The sequence below is a fragment of the Lissotriton vulgaris genome, chromosome 8 (genome assembly GCF_964263255.1).
Source record: "Lissotriton vulgaris chromosome 8, aLisVul1.2, whole genome shotgun sequence".
Taxonomy (NCBI): domain Eukaryota; kingdom Metazoa; phylum Chordata; class Amphibia; order Caudata; family Salamandridae; genus Lissotriton; species Lissotriton vulgaris.
The window spans coordinates 527566904-527583011 of NC_141696.1; positions in this window are offsets into that span (position 1 = coordinate 527566904).

Sequence of the window (16108 nt, forward strand, 5' to 3'; positions counted from 1 at the left end):
TATCTGTCCAATAGGAACCAATATACTGTACTTTTTGCTTTTACGGTTTTAAAAATATATGCATGAGTTTTAATTAACTAAACAATAAAGATTGATTGATTGATTGACTGATTGCATGGTAAATGGACTGAGAGATCTAACAAGCATTGTCTTTTTAGGATAAGGCCTCTGCAGAGCAGGAATATCAAGAGGCTCTTGACTGGTTACACATGAACATGTGAGCTCACACATGTGTGTCTGTGTGAGGGCTGTGTGTGTGAGGCTATTGTTTTGCACAGCTTAGTACCTGAACACAGGTAACCTGCCACAAAAGAGACTCTTCAAGGATTGGTATTGAGCTGAGGTAGGCCATATGATCTGAGTGGGCATTGATGGTGTAGGGCTATAGTGCTTACTGAATGTCTGTGGTGCTTAAACTGCAATACACATTATTTGCAAAATATGCACTAAAGTACAGTTTTGCCCAACTTAGGCCTACCTGGTCTAGCAAAGTTTCAATATAGGCATGAACATGCAACCTCAGTGTAGATTTACAGTCCCAACATCAATTCAATTCAATTCAATTCATGAAGCTTTATTCGGTACATACAAGATGACCATAAAAGCACAACAACAAATGATAAAAACAGGTAAAACATGATTACAATCAAGAATTAAAAAACATGATTCTTAAAATACCATACTTTTACTGCCCTGATAGACTGATTTAAAAATGTAGCAGCAAAAAAACAGATATTGGCAGTTTCCATATTGAATAACAGACTCATTGCCTGGTTCACTGTACATACACCATGTTTAACAAACAGGGGCATCAACATCATTTCTACACCCTTATAGGACTTTAAGAAGTGTCATATTTCCCTAGCTCAGCTCATAATCAGGTTTCAGGGTTTTATCCCCCTCCTCTGAGCCAATAGCATGAAAAGCCTCCCTGCACAATATAGAAATTAAATTTGTGTGACCCCGTTCAATGGAAAGGAAGGGGTGGTGATGGTATCTGTATCTGTTAACCAGCTTCTCACACTGCACCTGGGCTAGAACAGCCAAGGCCTAGAGAAACAAAGTAGGAAGGCGAGACCTCTGGAACCAACACAGAAGGAGCTCACCTTTGAAGTTTCAGTGGGAAGGGTTCAGGCATCTGAGTTGGCTAGTGACAGAGTTGATGCTCTCAGGGAAGCTCTTTCCACTGACAACTTGAAGTCACCATATTGGACTTGCTCAGAATGCTGTGCAGAAGGGTTGAGACAGGAGTGGAGTGATGATGTGGCACCCTAGGATTGGTGTGGTTTCTAGGACTTAACACTCACACTTACAAACCTCTGCAAAATGGAGAGAATGATGAAAAGACACTGGACCTGGGAGAGATGATGGTGAAAAAATGATGCCCAGCTGGAGGATAAGATCCTTGAACCCCCTGTAAGGGTTGATTTTGGGACATTGACTCCAGCGGATCCCCAGGACTAAGAGGGGTCTCTTAAGGGCTAGTGGCACTGCTCCCCTCCTGAAGAACAGTTAGGGGTATGGGCCTGATAGGGGACTCTTGATGGTTCCCCTGAAAAATCTGTTGACTGACCCGTGACTATGCTGGGAAACACAGGTGCCCAGCAGAAAGCCACAAGGCTGTGAAATCTGGGAAGTAAGGCAGTGAGAACGTGTTGCTTTTTGGCTGTGGATCAGCTGTGCAAGAAGCCTCTACAAACAGGAGAAGTGCACCAGGAGCCAGGCAAGTACTTTTATTCCCCCCTGGGAGGGCCAATCCCCAAGGGCTCAGCACAACCCCAAATTGTTCATACTGATGGGGGGGAGTGTGCGTGAAAGACTCTGAGATATGCTATTCAATTCAATGCCTTATTCACAATAGTAATGGTCATAGCATTCATGTTTCAACATTATAATGGATGTGACTGACAGTTGGTATGACCCTCCATTGACTTCAATGATGGGTCATAACAAGCATTGCATACTGATACTGTTTCAGTGGTATTAGATTGGTGAATTATAACATGTGGCTTATTTAACTGTTGTGGAGACACTCTAACAAAGCCAGAAGGTCTGCCTTATTGATAATGGGACCCCTTTATTCCGTAGCACGTAGTATAAGTGGGAGGCATAGTCTCACCACAGCTATTCCCATCAACCTGATTGTGTATATTTGTAATTTAAAGTGTTGCATTTAGAAGTGTATGTAATAACAGTGCTTTTCCTTTTTAAAAGAAAAGGCACAGTCTGGATAATAATACATTGAGAGCAATTGTCGCCAATCTGTGAGCTGGGTTTACTAGTCCACCACCTCCCCTGAGTAGACCTTGGTCTGTTCTAACCTAATTTCTTACAAGGTGCTTTTCAATACATGAATTATTATTCTAATATCATTTGCACTCTTCCCCATTAAATCAAAATGCAGTCAAAATGTTGCAATATGAAACGTTGATTTTCCCTTTACTAGAGTAACCTTTGAAACACCTGGTAACTGAATAGATTTGTAAGCACACAAAGAAGCATGTTACTATCAGACTTGACCCCTTAAAATTCAAAATGAGTGTAGGAAGGTGGATATCTGACTATGGTTACCCCCAAACTTTTTGCCTGGTGTTTAGCTGGTTTTTTGACATAGTTGGCCTGGGATCCTGTAATTCAGGCCCCCTGGCTAATTGCTCTCTCCTTAAAATGGACTCCATGTACCCTAGGTGCATACACAATTGGAACTGGTTCACCTTATAGGCCCCTGTAACAGTGTACCATAGGTACCGAGGGCATAGGTGTAGCCAAGGCCTACCAGGGGCTGCAGCATGTATTGTGCCACCCCTGGCCTGGCCTCCATATTTGACACAACTGGCTGATCACTCAGCTGGGGTAAGTTGGTGTAATCACCTCTTACTTAGATATAGTATACCTATATCTAACCGAACTGGACACATGGTAACCTATAAGCCACTCCTATGGAAGGCCTCTGCAATCCTGGAGGCAGAGTGCGTGGTTTCATGTGAGATGGTGCTCTAGCATGAGCTGAGCCTGTCTGCAGCTGTCGGGAACACCTCCCTTAGCTGTTCCGGGATATTGCCATATTATATACTCTTAAGTGCATTATAATCCTCACGGTTATATGCTAACTTTGGTTTGGCTTTATCAAAACATGTCGAGTAAGGTGTCATATGATTTGGAATACTATCCCCTCAACAGTTCTGTCGACAGGGATAGCATTCCACCCTTCTAGACGGACACGACATGTACCTAACCTGAACCCCGGTTAAAGTTAAACTCGAGCCTCAGCATCACAAAATGGATCCTGCCACCACAGACACAACTCTGACCTCCTGCTGCTGGGAGTCCTTCCAGCGAGGGAGGCTTGGACAAAGGGTTTTCTGCCTTGGGAGGTGCGAGCACCACCCCAGACAGGATTTTGTGTATTGGGTAGGACAGGGCTGAATAGAATCAGACATGCCTGGGGCACACAAGGTGTCCTCATGCATAAGCCAGTCAAAACTGGTGCTGGGGCTTTCCAGCCCCAGTCCTGGCGCGGAGCTGGTCAAAGGTAAGGGCGTGTAACCGCCCCCCCATCCAGGTCCCACCCAGAGGAGGGACCTAGCAGGTGATCCACCCCTCAGATTGGGAATAAGAGTGGGAGCAGTGCCATAGCACCTCAGATCATCCTGAATCAACTTGAAACTAAGAAGACAACTGGACTTCAACATTCTGCTGCACAGAAGACTGAAGAGCATCTCCCTTGTGGCCTAGGAGTGGCCACCCTGTGAACACAGGCGCCATCCAGCAACTCGACGTCTGCTTTGCCGCCGCCTCCGGCCAGAGCCCGAGCCCAGAGCCTGACGAGACCCAGACTCCCAGACTTCTCACCGCCCGATCCACAGTCCCTGCAAAGAAGGGACCCGTGGAGGCACCGAGAGACGTGGGACCGGACATCTCGAAAGACCCCCGAGAAGCTGACTGCGCAGCACCCGAGGCACCCGAGGCACCCTCGATGCCGTGCTTTGGGGTTTGAGAAGCCCCACAACCGACCAGCCCTTGCACCGAAGATCAGCCCCCCAGCATCTCCACGATCTGCGTGGGGACCTTTTGCATCGTGCCACTCGATGCCCCATCCCGGCCACTTGCCTCGTGGTCAGCGGCCATCTTGGCAGCGAAACCTACAATTTACACTGCGGGTCTGGTTGCTCCAGACTTGCCCTCGCTCCTGTAAAAAGGAGCACCCGCTCTGACCTTGCTGGTCCGAGTGAGAAGCTTGCATCGATTCCTGCGTGGCTTGCATTAGCCAAGGCCTGTTTGCTTCGATCAAGAAGCCGACACCGCCAACAGCTAGAGCCTTTGTGAGACAGCTCGTGCCCGAGCCCAGAGCCTGACGAGACCCAGACTCCCAGACTCCCAGACTTCTCACCGCCCGATCCACAGTCCCTGCAAAGAAGGTACCCGTGGAGGCACCGAGAGACGTGGGACCGGACATCTCGAAAGACCCCCGAGAAGCTGACTGCGCAGCACCCGAGGCACCGAGGCACCCTCGATGCCGTGCTTTGGGGTTTGAGAAGCCCCACAACTGACCAGCCCTTGCACCGAAGATCATCCCCCCAGCATCTTCACGAACTGCGTGGGGCCCTTTTGCATCGTGCCACTCGATGCGCCATCCTGGCCACTTGCCACGTGGTCAGCGGCCATCTTGGCAACGAAACCTACAATTTACACTGCGGGTCTGGTTGCTCCAGACTTGCCCTCGCTCCTGAAAAAAGGTGCACCCGCTCTGACCTTGCTGGTCCGAGTGAGAAGCTTGCATCGATTCCTGCGTGGCTTGCATTAGCCAAGTCCTGTTTGTTCCGATCAAGAAGCCGACACCGCCAACAGCTAGAGCCTTTGTGGGACAGCTCGTGACCAACGCCTGGACATCCTTGACCTCTTTGTGTCCACGTGGCTGCAGAGACAATCTTCACCTCATCGCCTGTTTGCACCCGACATCGCCTGGTTCCATCATGGTTCCACGGTAGTCACTGGCTAGTGAATTTGAAGATTGTCCCCTCTGCTTTCAGGTCTTCACCACTTCACATACGCCCTTGGATCCACCGGAACTCTTCTCGTCTCGACGCCTGCAGCATCTTCAGCTCCAAGCACCATCGACCTGCGTGACGAAACCCGACACTACTTCGCACCTGTGCACCCGCTTCCTGTGGGTGAGGTAACTCAGCAACGCCGGTGTTCCTACACTGGTATACACCTCTAGTGCCTAGGTCTAAAGTTTTGTCCTTCTAGGTCAGCCGGAATGTTCCTTAAACACTAACTTTGTAACTTTTACGCACCATTGACTTTACATTGGTATATGCGTGTACTTTCCGCACTGCACCCGAGTCCCGCGGGCCTTTCCCGACTTCTTCACTGTTAGTCCCGAACAGCTCCAGCGATTCCCAAGGCCCTAGGCCTACTTCCTTTCAGCTAGGTGGTTCTTATACCACTATTTTAGTATATGGTTTAGGTGGCCCCTAGGGCTCATCCATATTGTGCAACTTTTGTGTATTTAACCTGTGTTTTGTTTTAACGCATTTGCTTCTGTGCTCATAAAGAGTATAGGGGATTTTGTAGTAAATAAATATATATATATTTTCAATATATATCTGTGTGGTGTCCTTTCATTTGGTATCAAGGGGATTGTGTATGGTAAAACAGCTCGCTTCACATGCCTTTACAGAGTTTAGCCTAAGACTGCTTTGTCCACGCTACTAGGATAGCTGGTCTATAAGGTTGACTTACAACCAATCATCATAAGGGTTGCTTGGCATGGTACAAGGTGATCACTAGAATTAGTGAGCATCACATACCAGGCCAACTTCTCACATTGGTGGCAGCGGTGGGATTTGAGCTTGCTGTTGTTTTACCATTACAATCTATGAGAGTATCATTTGAAAGATCATACAGGTACCTGCTAGGTACATATAAAACAAGACTAGTATACTTAAGTTTTACTGAACTTAGTTGTTGTAGAGGATAGGGAGTAGCACACCCTGACTACACTAGATAGGTTTAGTAGGTAAACACCAGTGTAGGTAGATTGCAACATATCCACCCACACTAGAGCAATGTCTGGAGCAGAGGGGTCCACTGGGACTGTCCCTGTTGAGAGTGACCCTCCAAGGGCACCATCCAAATTTGCTATATTCACCTTTAAAGAACAGAGGCAGCTGTGTACTTTAAGAGGTATCAAAACAGGTCCAACCCCTACAACAGACCACCTCAGAGAGCTTTTAGACCAGTCTGAACCTCTAAAGACCTCTAAAGCAGACCCCACAGGGAATGCTGAAGGAGGCTCTCCCACGGAAGATGACAATACTGACACCCCTGTCCCTGTAGTCCAGATAGATGAGGATGACCAAGTCACTGGAAATACTCAGCCTGAGGAGGAGGAGGAAGAAGAGGAGACAGAAGGAGGGAGCAGTGACTCTGATGATGTAGACTTAGTCAGGTTCCAGCCAGCAGGCGTACCCAGGCTAACTTAAGTGTATTTGGGACTGAGCTAAGCATGACCTTACCCAGACCCCCAAGTGGACTTAACCAGGAGCAAAGGAGGAGAAGGAATCACTCAGGTGAATACAATACCTCCCAAGCTTCTAGAGGCTCTCATGGTCACTCCAGAAGAGGGATGACTAGCCCTCAAAGAAGGGAACATGAGGCCAACATGAGAGAGGCTGAGCTTAGGATCCAGAAGAGGGAACTAGAGGTTGCCCTGGCCCAAGAGAAACTTGCTAGAGCAAGACAGCCTAGAGAGAGTGGGTTAGTACCCACTGGTGGCAGCATTATCCCAAAGGATAAAGACAGGTCCTATGATAGTAGAAAACTGAGTAAGATTGTGCCCCCCTACAAAGCTGGGGATGATATCCACAAATGGATGACTGCACTTGAGAGAGCCTGCAGAGTACAGCAGATCCCTCAGGAGCAGTGGGCAGCAATCTTGTAGCTCTCCTTCGAAGGTAGAGGCCGAGACAGACTCCTCACAGTTAGTGATGGGGATTCTAGAAACTACCTGGTCCTGAAGAGTGCTCTGATTGATGGGTTAGGCTTAACCACTGAGCAGTACAGGCTAATGTTCAGAGAGACCCAGAAGACACAGACTCAGGACTCGTCTGAATTTGTTGAAAGTGCCACTAAGGCTCTGGAGGGCTGGTTGCTGGGAAGTAAGGTTACAGACTATACAGGATTGTATAATTTAATTATGAGAGAGCAAATCTTAAGTAATTGTCAAAATCAGCTTCTACATCAGCACCTGGTGGACTCTGATCTGACCTCTCCACAAGAATTGGGTAAGAGGGCAGACAAATGGGTCAGAACCAGGATCAGGCCTAAGAACCAGGGTGGTGACCAAAAGAAAGAGACTACCAAGGCTCAAGAGAAGGGTGGGGATAAATCCAAAGAGAAGACTTCTGCCTTACTGCCATACCTGTAAACAGGTTGGACATTGGAAAACAGACAGCTGTTGTCCCAAGAATGGTAATAAGGAAAATGTACCTCCAAGTAAGGCTCCAACACCTCCTGTCACTGTTAGCAGTGGTCCCCCAGGTGGTGGGAGCACCCCCAAGAATTTGGGTGGATATACCTTTGGAGCTCAGGTGGATTCTGGCCTAACCAGGTCCCCTACCTCAGATACTCTTGTCTATGAAACTGGCATGGGGTTTGCCAACTTCACTGCTTGCCCAAACACTTTGAGCAAGTACAGACAGGAGCCCCTCATCAATGGCTTGAAAGTTGAGGCCTTTAGAGACACAGGGGCTAGCATCAGGCCTGGACTGGCCGTTGAGGCCACCGGGCAATTCCCCAGTGGGCCGCATGGTTGGGGGCCGGTTTTGTTACAGGGCCGATATGCTGCAAAAACGGCCCGTAACAAAAATGGCCGAAAACCGGCCCTGTCACAGAGCGCGGTCGCACCTCTCCCCCCTCCCCTCGCCACCCGGAGGGGGAGGGGGGCCGGCCGAGCACTTTGCCAGTGCCGGTTCTGGTTCCCAGTCCGGCCCTGGCTAGCATCACCATGGTGGCTGAATGTCTAGTCCCCTCAAGGCAACTTTTACCTGATGCCACATATCAGGTGACGAACATTGATGGAATAGAAACCAAACATCCCATGGCAGTAGTCAATATTAGCTGGGGAGGTGTCACTGGCCCAAAGAGAGTGGCAGTGTCAGCAAACTTGCCTGTAGATTGCCTATGATTTGGAAATCTCAGCCTGGGCTGAGGTTGAACAGCAAACCCATTCTAGAATGGTAAATCTCCATGGAAAGGTTAGTGGGGCTGTGATGGCCACAGCCACAATCCAAGATGTCCTTCCTGAAAAGGTTGGTAGGGCTGAGCAAACCTCAGCCCCATCTTTAGCTAACTTCCCTCCTGAAAAGATTAGCAGGGCTGTGATGGTAACAGCCCATACCCAAACTGAGTCTCCTCCTGAAAAGGTTGGTGGGGCTGTGATGGCCACAGCCCAAACTGAAACTGATTCATGTGTTGTGATGCCTGAAATGATGGATCACTCCACTCAAACAGAGAGCATGGAGGAGGAAGAGAAATCTCCCCCTCACTAGACATTAGGAAAAGATCAGCCTCCTCAGGGAACTGATCTTACCCCTGATGTAGGAACTGCCCCAGAGGTGGTTGGGCCTAGCCTGACAGAGCCTCTGATGGCAGTGGACCCTTCTCACGTAGGACCCAGTCTGGAGCAGGTAAACTGCCCCTCTCTACCTTGCCTTAGTCAGCCCAGGGCTGCAGAGGACAAGAAGGACAGTGACCCCCAAAGGGCCCCCTGTCAAATAAAGCTCCTCCATCAGCAGATTAGGGGCACAAAAGCTAGCAGCCCTAGCCAGGTGAAAACTTTAAAAACTCCTGAGGGAGCCCCCTTAAAAGTAGTTAGGGACCTCCCACAGATGGATTCTGTTGGGCACAGCCAAACCTGGGACCTCAAGGCCCCAAACGTGACCTGTCCCTCCAGTAAGCCAGACAAAGGGACCCAGCCTCCAGCTTTAGTTAGCCAGAGGTTGACCCTGAGAGCACAGTGCAACTCAGTCAAAGAAAGAAAGGCCCACATGGTGGAGAGTGATTGGAGGAAGATGAGTCCTACAGAGGAATCTCACTTCAGTACTCCATCTCAACTCCAGCCTTTGACTTTGCAAAGACACACCACAGGTAGAGATTTCCTATGGTGGAGACCCTCAGATACCCATAGGGTGAGGGATTGCTTAGTGGACCATGACACAGGGGGTAACCAAGCCAGACCTGGTACTTCCGTATATGGCCACTTAGGCAATATAGGCTTACCTGGTCAAGGATAGCCTTATCTCCTTTCATTTGGGGGGGGGGGGTTGTGTAGGAAGGTGGATATCTGACTATGGTTACCCCCAAACTGTTTGCCTGGTGTTTAACTGGTTTTTTGACATAGTTGGCCTTGGATACTGCTATTCAGGGCCCCAGGCTAATTGCTCTCTCCTTAAAATGGACTCCATGTACCCTAGGTGCATGCACAATTGGAACTGGTTCACCTTATAGGCCCCTGTAACAGTGTACCATAGGTACCCAGGGCATAGGTGTAGCCAAGGCCTACCAGGGGCTGCAGCATGTATTGTGCCACCCCTGGCCTGGCCTCCATATTTGACACAACTGGCTGATCACTCAGCTGGGGTAAGTTGGTGTACTCACCTCTTACTTAGATATAGTATACCTACATCTAACCTAACTGGACACATGGTAACCTATGAGCCACTCCTATGGAAGGCCTCTGCAATCCTGGAGGCAGAGTGCGTGGTTTCATGTGAGATGGTGCTCTAGCATGAGCTGAGCCTGTCTGCAGCTGTCTGGAACAACTCCCTTAGCTGTTCCGGGATATTGCCATACCATATACTCTTAAGTGCATTATTATCCTCACGGTTATAAGCTAACTTTGGTTTGGCTTTATCAAAACATGTTGAGTAAGGTGTCATACGATTTGGAATACTATCCCCTCGACAGTTCTGTCGACGGGGATAGCATTCCACCCTTCTAGAGGGACACGACATGTACCTAATCTGATCCCCGGTTAAAGTTAAACTCGAGCCTCAGCATCACAAAATGGATGCTGCCACCACAGACACAAGTCTGACCTCCTGCTGCTGGGAGTCCTTCCAGCGAGGTATGCTTGGACAAAGGGTTTCCTGCCTTGGGAGGTGCGAGCTCCACCCCAGACAGGATTTTGTGTATTGGGTAGGACAGGGCTGAATAGAATCAGACATGCCCGGGGCACACAAGGTGTCCTCGTGCATAAGCCAGTCCAAACCGGTGCTGGGTCTTTCCAGCCCCAGTCCTGGCGGGGAGCTGGACAAAGGAAGGGGGTGTAACCGCCCCCCTTCCTGGTCCCACTCAGAGGAGGGACCTAGCAGGTGATCCACCCCTCAGATTGGGAATAAGTGTGGGAGCAGTGCCATAGCACCTCAGATCATCCTGAATCAACTTGAAACTAAGAAGACGACTGGACTTCGACATTCTGCTGCACAGAAGACTGAAGAGCATCTCCCTTGTGGCCTAGGAGTGGCCACCCTGTGAACACAGGCACCATCCAGCAACTCGACGTCTGCTTTGCCGCCGCCTCCTGCCGGAGCCCGAGCCCACAGCCTGACGAGACCCAGACTCCCAGACTTCTCACCGCCCCATCCACAGTCCCTGCAAAGAAGGGACCCGTGGAGGCACCGAGAGACGTGGGACCGGACATCTCGAAAGACCCCCGAGAAGCTGACTGCGCAGCACCCCAGGCACCCTCGATGCCGTGCTTTGGGGTTTGAGAAGCCCCACAACCGACCAGCCATTGCACCGAAGATCAGCCCCCCAGCATCTCCACGATCTGCGTGGGGCCCTTTTGCATCGTGCCACTTGATGCGCCATCCCGGCCACTTGCCACGTGGTCAGCGGCCATCTTGGCAACGAAACCTACAATTTACACTGCGGGTCTGGTTGCTCCAGACTTGCCCTCGCTCCTGTAAAAAGGAGCACCTGCTCTGACCTTGCTGGTCCGAGTGAGAAGTTTGCATCGATTCCTGCGTGGCTTGCATTACTCAAGGCCTGTTTGTTCCGATCAAGAAGCCGACACCTCCAACAGCTAGAGCCTTTGTGGGACAGCTCGTGACCAATGCCTGGACGTCCTTGACCTCTTCGTGTCTACGTGGCTGCAGAGACAATGTTCACCTCATCGCCTGTTTGCACCCAACATCGCCTGGTTCCATCCTGGTTCCACGGTAGTCACTGGCTAGTGACTTTGAACATTGTCCCCTCTGCTTTCAAGTCTTCACCACTTCAGTTCCGCCCTTGGATCCACCGGAACTCTTCTCGTCTCGACGCCTGCAGCATCTTCAGCTCCAAGCACCATCGACCTGCGTGACGAAACCCGACACTACTTCGCACCTGTGCACCCGCTTCCTGTGGGTGAGGTAACTCAGCAACGCCGGTGTTCCTACACTGGTATATACCTCTAGTGCCTAGGTCTAAAGTTTTGTCCTTCTAGGTCAGCCGGAAGGTTCCTTAAACACTAACTTTGTAACTTTTACGCACCATTGACTGTACATTGGTATATGCATGCACTTTCCGCACTGCACCCGAGTCCCGCGTGCGTTTCCCAACTTCTTCACTGTTAGTCCCGAACAGCTCCAGCGATTCCCAAGGCCCTAGGCCTACTTCCTTTCAGCTAGGTGGTTCTTATACCACTATTTTAGTATATGGTTTAGGTGGCCCCTAGGGCTCATCCATATTGTGCAACTTCTGTGTATTTAAACTGTTTTGTTTTAACGCATTTGCTTCCTTGCTCATAAAGAGAATAGGGGATTTTGTAGTAAATAAATATATATATATATTTTCAATATATTTCTGTGGGGTGTCCTTTCATTTGGTATTCAAGGGGATTGTGTATGGTAAAACAGCTCGCTTCACATGCCTTTACAGAGTTTAGCCTAAGACTGCTTTGTCCACGCTACTAGGATAGCTGGTCTATAAGGTTGACTTACAACCAATCATCATAAGTGTTGCTTGGCATGGTACAAGGTGATCACTAGAATTAGTGAGCATCACATACCAGGCCAACTTCTCACAATGAGAACTAGAAATACTCTTTTGACAACCACATGCATGAGAATAGGTAACACAAAAGAGAGAGAAAAAGAGAGATAGTGTTTAATTTAGTATTTGCACATTTGTTTTATTATATATGAATATTTCCTGAAAGCATGCAAAGAAAATAAAATTGATTCACAGTTGAAATATTTTTCTTTTTCTTAATTGTACTCTTCCCGCATTACCAGAAGAATGTGTGATGGAACCATGCCCGCCATTACCATGCATGGCTTTACAACACGGTCATTACAATGACAGCAACACTTACACGCAAGTCTTTACCACACTTTGCTTTACAACAAAATTTGCGTTGTTAACGGGCAAGTTTAGTATGGGCATATGCGTGGTAAAAACAGACCAGGTAAGTATAACCCAAAATTAAATGATTTAATCCGTGGTGGAATTGGTACAGCGGCTTCTCCCTGATTCCAGTAATTGCCGGAAAGAACGAACCAGCGTCGGTAGGTGTTCGACCGAGTCGGAGGGCTCGCTAGAAGACTGCGCACACCGGTGAGTGGGGGCATTTTGGAAACATCAGGAAGGGAGTTACATCAAGCAGGCAAGGACAAGAAACAAAAATTGACTGTTGTCAGTTTGTATGAACATTTGTAGCGTTTCATGACACAGCCTGCCATGTCAGCGACGGCAGAACCGGAGAGAGAAAGGGAACTGGCGGCAGAAAGTATGTTTTCTATCCAACCAGCGGGGGCGCAAAATACGTTACATCAGCCAGCTCCAGAGTTAGATAAAGACAATGATGCAAAAACTCTCCTGAAACTCTTCGAGGTTAAGTCTAAACTTGAAATTACTAAATGGTGGGAAAACAAATCTCTTTCGGAGTATAGCAAAGTGGGGCGTGTTCCTCGTGGGCTGAGGATTTTGTTGGCCCTAAGCTTTGACAGACCGAATCCGGAAATGCTCTGTGAGTGGGGAGAGAGCAATCTACAGGCGTCCATGAATCTGGTACGAATCTTATGCAAATATGCAAAAATAGATCGGGTAGAAATTTTGGAAGAACTGGAAGAAATTATTGCCAAAATTGAAAAACTGCCCCCCTCAGATTATATCAATAAGACTAGAGCGGACATCACAGAAAGGCTCAAGAAACACGAGGACAAAATCAAAGCGAGAAAGGCGCACAAGTTTGCTAGGGATCTGGCGGACTATGAAAACGGGCAGATCTTTACGTTTTCCAGAAAGTATGATTTGGCTAAGCGGAAACAATACTGTAATAAAACCTTGACCACCAAAAATGCAGAACAAGTTGACAGTACCAACGAAGATGCATCTAATGATACAGTGTCAATAACCAGCGGTTCAAGTATTTCAAGTGCCTCAGGAGAAATAATTTCTCAAAAACGTCCAATCCTCAATATGAGTGAGGAGCTCGATTTTTTAGTCGAGGAGAGACTGAAGACCTTGCGTCCCAGGACACAAAAAAAGCAAGACGCAAATTCAGGAACAAGCGCAGGAGAGAGCAGCGCAAAAGGCTCAAAAACCGCAATAAAAAAGAAAACATTTTGGAGAAAGAAAACACACAATTAGACAATACTGTCATCAACCTAACTGAAGTAGTTCTAACTAAGGCAGAACAACAACTTTTGTCATTAGGTTTGAACTTCTGTCCCGGAGAAAACTTTGACTATGCACGTACCAGAATTGATGTTTTTTGTTTTATACGAAAACTCAAACTTATGAAACACTTCGCATTAAAATCAGACAAAAATCAAAACTGCGTGTCTGGTAATATTGTGCATGATGGGGAAGATACTCCGTTCTTACAGGCTGCGGACGTTGAGGGGGTAGTAACTATGCATGATCTGCTCGAAGAAGAGGAGCCTAACAACAGTGAATCATTTGATCCCATTGATATCTCTACCCATGACAGATTGCCTAAAATTGACTTCGTCCAACAGGGGGCGGGTTTGAGTCCTTTCAGAAATAAGTCCAAATTTGTTCCTGTGATGCCGAAAGACTCTATTGACACTTATCATGATATGGTTATAAAAGATCTTAAACAATTGAATGTTAGCACTAAGAAGTATAAGCACCATCGTAGTGCTACATTCAGGAGACTTGCATATAACAAATTGGTCAAAAAACTCGGAGAAAATTGTAATATCGTGATAAAAAAATCCGATAAAGGGGGTAACCTTGTGTTATGGCCTAAAGAACAGTATATAGCTGAGGCTGAGAAACAACTAGGTAATACACAATGTTACCAAAAAGCTACTTCCAAAGAGTATGACAACGCTAGACTGTCTGTGCAAAAAATGATAGTCCAGTGGAGAAGGGAAGGCCTGCTTTCCAACGAGGAAAGCAAATTTCTATTCAAAGAACATCCAGTCCTACCTGTGCTGTATCTTATTCCTAAGATACATAAACAGGTAGTTCCTGTACCTGGGAGGCCTATTATTTCCGCCATAGATAGTGCAAGCGAAAACATCGGTCAATACATTGACCATTTTCTACAGGAGCTGGTTAAAACACTCCCAAGCTATGTACAAGATACTGGTGATTTTCTCACAAAAATCAAACGTGGATTGGTCTGATGATTTATGTCTAATGACTTTAGACATAGAATCCTTGTATACCAGTATTAATCACATACAGGGATTAGCTGCAGTCAAACATTTCTTGGCAACTAGACCCATAGAATTGTATGCACACAATAAATTGATTGTAGAACTAATCGATTGGTGTCTACATAACAATTTTTTCCTGTTTAATAACATCTTGTACAAACAGACGAGGGGAGTTGCTATGGGGGCCTGCTTTTCCCCCAGCTACGCGTGTTTACACGTCGGCTGGTGGGAGGAGCAGGTCCTTAAGCAGGAATACAGCCAGGCCATAGACCAATATATTATGTTGTATCTACGATACATCGACAATGTTTTTATCATCTGGCGCGGTGATACAACTTCCGCACAGAACTTCGTCGATGGTATCAATAACAACAATCTCAACCTGACTTTCACTTCCCACATTCACACTTCTGAAATAGAATTCTTGGATGTTAAGCTGAAAATTGTTGATAACACACTACAAAGTACCTTACATAGGAAAAGTACAGCTGGCAATATTACATTGCATGCACACAGCGCACATCCAAAACACCTCATCGCTAGCATACCCTACGGAGAGGTCTTGCGACTCAAACGTATTTGCAGCGACGAGGATGATTTCAGGAAATGTGTGGAGAATATGCGCGCAAGATTACAGGTCAGAGGCTATAGCAATAAAATTATCAATACAGCCATTACTAGAGCAGAAGAACGCCCTAGAAGCAGCTTATTTAAAGATCCATCTATCCAATCCACAACTGATAACATCAATTCAGACAATCCCAGATTAATCTTGACCTATTCACATCAGGAAAGGAAAATCAGGTCCATTATTCACAAACATTGGCCGATAGTCCTTACTGACAATATCCTGGGTGAAAGACTATCTACTCCTCCCGCTGTAACCTTTAGAAAGGGAAGATCTATGGGCAATGACCTGGACAAAAACTCTCCAGAAACTAGAAAACCAACGATATGGCTGCAACCTACAAAAGGGTTTAAAAAATGCACCACATGCCGGGCGTGCAAATTTGGTTGTAACAAGTCTTCATACGAGACCCCCTTCAATACATCCCCAATACCCATCAAGGGGAGCTTTAATTGTAAAACGGACTTTGCTGTCTACATCCTGACATGCACCTGTGGCTTGAATTATGTGGGAAGCACAAAGCTACAGGTGCATGTCAGGATCCTACAACATCTGAGGGCCATCCTTCACAACGATGCTGCCTACCCTGTGGCCAGGCATTTTGCCAAATGTCACAACAAAGATATCAACTGTCTTTCTTATTTTTGTCATCACCGCAGTTTCTAAATCCAAACGCGGGGGCAACAGAGAGAGAAAATTAAGACAGTTGGAAACAAAATTTATACTTGAGTTAGACAGCAAATGGCCTAGGGGTCTTAATAATTCGGAAGATATGTACACATATCTCTAAGAAATTGTG